The following is a 5,000-nucleotide window of genomic DNA, read 5'->3' on the forward strand; positions in this document are numbered from 1 at the left end:
TAGACAATCCACACTGTCATAACCAGACTGGGAGGTCCACACAGAAAACAGAATATCCCACCCACCCGACAACCACCATTGCTCAGCCAAGCCACCAACACCCACACATGTCCTACACAGGGGTGCACCCAACATCACAATACTGCCTCCTCTCACAGCACACAAACAATGGCAGGAATGAAAGACACAGGTCTGCCACAAGCATGGAATGAGAGCGCCGCCTGTCATGAGCCAAAGGTACATCCTGACGTGGCAAATCAGATGATACCGCAGGCATCCACGTACTATAATCACAATCAACAAACCGGCCGCCGCCCCCCCCCCCATTAAACCTTTCCTTACAACAATGTGTACCTTAACCTAACCTATGTCGTACCTTAACCTAACCTATGTCGTACCTTAACCTAACCTATGTCGTACCTTAACCTAACCTATGTCGTACCTTAACCTAACCTATGTCGTACCTTAACCTAACCTATGTCGTACCTTAACCTAACCTATGTCGTACCTTAACCTAACCTATGTCGTACCTTAACCTAACCTATGTCGTACCTTAACCTAACCTATGTCGTACCTTAACCTAACCTATGTCGTACCTTAACCTAACCTATGTCGTACCTTAACCTAACCTATGTCGTACCTTAACCTAACCTATGTCGTGCCTTAACCTAACCTATGTCGTGCCTTAACCTAACCTATGTCGTGCCTTAACCTAACCTATGTCGTGCCTTAACCTAACCTATGTCGTGCCTTAACCTAACCTATGTCGTGCCTTAACCTAACCTATGTCGTGCCTTAACCTAACCTATGTCGTGCCTTAACCTAACCTATGTCGTGCCTTAACCTAACCTATGTCGTGCCTTAACCTAACCTATGTCGTGCCTTAACCTAACCTATGTCGTGCCTTAACCTAACCTATGTCGTGCCTTAACCTAACCTATGTCGTGCCTTAACCTAACCTATGTCGTGCCTTAACCTAACCTATGTCGTGCCTTAACCTAACCTATGTCGTGCCTTAACCTAACCTATGTCGTGCCTTAACCTAACCTATGTCGTGCCTTAACCTAACCTATGTCGTGCCTTAACCTAACCTATGTCGTGCCTTAACCTAACCTATGTCGTGCCTTAACCTAACCTATGTCGTGCCTTAACCTAACCTATGTCGTGCCTTAACCTAACCTATGTCGTGCCTTAACCTAACCTATGTCGTGCCTTAACCTAACCTATGTCGTGCCTTAACCTAACCTATGTCGTGTTTTAACCTAACCTATATTGCGCCTTAATGTAACCTATATTGCGCCTTAATGTAACCTATATTGCGCCTTAATGTAACCTATATTGCGCCTTAACGTAACCTATATTGCGCCTTAACGTAACCTATATTGCGCCTTAACGTAACCTATATTGCGCCTTAACGTAACCTATATTGCGCCTTAACGTAACCTATATTGCGCCTTAACGTAACCTATATTGCGCCTTAACGTAACCTATATTGCGCCTTAACGTAACCTATATTGCGCCTTAACGTAACCTATATTGCGCCTTAACGTAACCTATATTGCGCCTTAACGTAACCTATATTGCGCCTTAACGTAACCTATATTGCGCCTTAACGTAACCTATATTGCGCCTTAACGTAACCTATATTGCGCCTTAACGTAACCCACATTGCCCCTTAACGTAACCCACATTGCCCCTTAACGTAACCCATATTGTGCTGTAACCCAACACACGTTGGGCCTTAACCCAACACACGTTGGGCCTTAACCCAACACACGTTGGGCCTTAACCCAACACACGTTGGGCCTTAACCCAACACACGTTGGGCCTTAACCCAACACACGTTGGGCCTTAACCCAACACACGTTGGGCCTTAACCCAACACACGTTGGGCCTTAACCCAACACACGTTGGGCCTTAACCTGCTCTGTAATTGTCATACGACGCGTTAAATTAGTGTAGTGTTGCCTAACTGCAACCCCCGCAATATAGTTTGCTACTCGCACTGCCCGGTCCCCAGTGTATCGCTTCATGTTAAACACCTTGCAGCGATACACTGTAATGTGGATGGCAGCAGGACGTACATGCTCAATGCCCTTCGCAGTTGTTCATTGGCATTCGCATGGCGAAGCACTGCGCCTACGCTGTGGTACGGCCTGTGTCAACTGTCCGCTGATGTTGTACCTCCAAATCACACACTGTACTGCACATTGGTCCTCATGTACTGAATGATACATCGTGGTACATGTGACCGTACAACGACTGCGCCAACAACGGCGAACCATGCGGTCCAAATGTTGTGCACGCAGCTACGTGTCGTCTCCCTATAAGAGCTGGAGTGCAGTGTGGTATGCCCTGGATGGCGATCAGCATGAGCCGTCTGTTGATGTAGTGGCGCGTGTTGTCAGACGTTGTCGTCTCTTCTCACACACCGTGATAGCATGGTGCACTGCGTTCCACATCTGCGACATGCGACAGAGGCCGGTTGACAGTCGTTTGCGCAATGGACATCGCATACGTACGGGGGCCACCTTCCACGTGTTTGCGAAGCGTGCACATGTTGTTGCGTGTATGTGGGCAGACATAGTGTGTCGTGACACCTGACACAGGCATGCAACAATCGTTGAATTTGCAAATGGCGATGGACGCCTACGTTTGCTGGTGACGTTACGCAAATGAACAACTGGTAAACCGTTGTGGTGCGGTTGTTCTCGCTAGAGGTGAATCAGTGATGGCGACGATCGGTTGAGCTACCAACCGGTTGTTTCAGCGATACCCACCATGCCCACGAACGTGAATGGCATGTGGGTGTGAAGCGATACGCGGCGGTGGCTGGGTGGGACCGGCCCCGGCCGGTGAGGGGGGGCCGCCCGGCGTGCTGGCCGCGCGGTGCGTGGGCGCACGCGCTACAGCCGGCTGGTGGGGGCGGCCACTGGCAGGCGCGCCGGCCGACGGAGGCGGCAGGCGGCGCAGCTGCGCGCCGGCGCACCCTGCACGCGGCGCCGTGCGGCCAAAGTAGGTCCTCGCGGGCCCGGTGCGAAGCGCGGTGGACATCTGCAGTGTGCTGGTCCGATTGAGGACTGTGTGCGCTGAGGATGCGCCGCCGCCCGGCGCTCGGCGCCGCGACGCCGTCTGCTGCTCGGTCGCCTCTGCGGTTCTCGCAGGTGGTTTGTATCGCAGCTGTGCGGACGTGTTGGCGCGTGCGCTGTGCTGGGAGAGTTCGCTTCGGCACCCAAGTGGGGCTTTTGTCCTTCTGTGGCGCTGGCGTTGGAGCTGCCGGTCACCGTAGGTGGCGCGTGTTGTCTCCCGCCGGCAATGCCACGACAGCACGCTCCCGGGCCTCTGTCGGCAGCGGCAAGCTCAGTTGGGAGCACGGGTGGTCGCACCTAAAGCGTCTACTCGCCAAACTCCGGGCGATTGCGCCTCTCTCGAACCCGACCAAGTACTTAGGACGGCGCTGCGCGCCGCCGGGACCTGAGAGGGTTTCGAGGTGTATGGTGCAGGGGAGCGCAGCCTCCTCCTGTTTGCAGAATAATTGAGCGGACGCTTGCGTGTTCGCGCGGGCCCCCGGGACACACTCCCGGGCGGCCGGCTGCTCAGCTCTAGTTGACGCAGCTCCCTGGTTGATCCTGCCAGTAGTCATATGCTTGTCTCAAAGATTAAGCCATGCATGTCTCAGTACAAGCCGCATTAAGGTGAAACCGCGAATGGCTCATTAAATCAGTTATGGTTCCTTAGATCGTACCCACGTTACTTGGATAACTGTGGTAATTCTAGAGCTAATACATGCAAACAGAGTCCCGACCAGAGATGGAAGGGACGCTTTTATTAGATCAAAACCAATCGGTCGGCTCGTCCGGTCCGTTTGCCTTGGTGACTCTGAATAACTTTGGGCTGATCGCACGGTCCTCGTACCGGCGACGCATCTTTCAAATGTCTGCCTTATCAACTGTCGATGGTAGGTTCTGCGCCTACCATGGTTGTAACGGGTAACGGGGAATCAGGGTTCGATTCCGGAGAGGGAGCCTGAGAAACGGCTACCACATCCAAGGAAGGCAGCAGGCGCGCAAATTACCCACTCCCGGCACGGGGAGGTAGTGACGAAAAATAACGATACGGGACTCATCCGAGGCCCCGTAATCGGAATGAGTACACTTTAAATCCTTTAACGAGTATCTATTGGAGGGCAAGTCTGGTGCCAGCAGCCGCGGTAATTCCAGCTCCAATAGCGTATATTAAAGTTGTTGCGGTTAAAAAGCTCGTAGTTGGATTTGTGTCCCACGCTGTTGGTTCACCGCCCGTCGGTGTTTAACTGGCATGTATCGTGGGACGTCCTGCCGGTGGGGCGAGCCGAAGGCGTGCGACGCGCCTCGTGCGTGCTCGTGCGTCCCGAGGCGGACCCCGTTGCAATCCTACCAGGGTGCTCTTGAGTGAGTGTCTCGGTGGGCCGGCACGTTTACTTTGAACAAATTAGAGTGCTTAAAGCAGGCAAGCCCGCCTGAATACTGTGTGCATGGAATAATGGAATAGGACCTCGGTTCTATTTTGTTGGTTTTCGGAACCCGAGGTAATGATTAATAGGGACAGGCGGGGGCATTCGTATTGCGACGTTAGAGGTGAAATTCTTGGATCGTCGCAAGACGAACAGAAGCGAAAGCATTTGCCAAGTATGTTTTCATTAATCAAGAACGAAAGTTAGAGGTTCGAAGGCGATCAGATACCGCCCTAGTTCTAACCATAAACGATGCCAGCCAGCGATCCGCCGCAGTTCCTCCGATGACTCGGCGGGCAGCCTCCGGGAAACCAAAGCTTTTGGGTTCCGGGGGAAGTATGGTTGCAAAGCTGAAACTTAAAGGAATTGATGGAAGGGCACCACCAGGAGTGGAGCCTGCGGCTTAATTTGACTCAACACGGGAAACCTCACCAGGCCCGGACACCGGAAGGATTGACAGATTGATAGCTCTTTCTTGATTCGGTGGGTGGTGGTGCATGGCCGTTCT

General features: G+C 52.6%; 1 non-coding gene across 1 annotated transcript in view; it reads left to right on the forward strand.

Moving 5' to 3' along the window:
• Window positions 1-3,616: 3,616 nt before the first annotated feature.
• The window catches only part of LOC126476891 (small subunit ribosomal RNA), a 1,910-nt gene continuing 526 nt past the window's right edge, over window positions 3,617-5,000 (forward strand). Inside the window, exon 1 of the ribosomal RNA XR_007587322.1 lies at window positions 3,617-5,000. This exon is cut by the window's right edge and continues 526 nt beyond it. This is a non-coding gene — a ribosomal RNA (small subunit ribosomal RNA).

This window comes from Schistocerca serialis, chromosome 4 (assembly GCF_023864345.2).
Source record: "Schistocerca serialis cubense isolate TAMUIC-IGC-003099 chromosome 4, iqSchSeri2.2, whole genome shotgun sequence".
Taxonomy (NCBI): Eukaryota; Metazoa; Arthropoda; class Insecta; order Orthoptera; family Acrididae; genus Schistocerca; species Schistocerca serialis.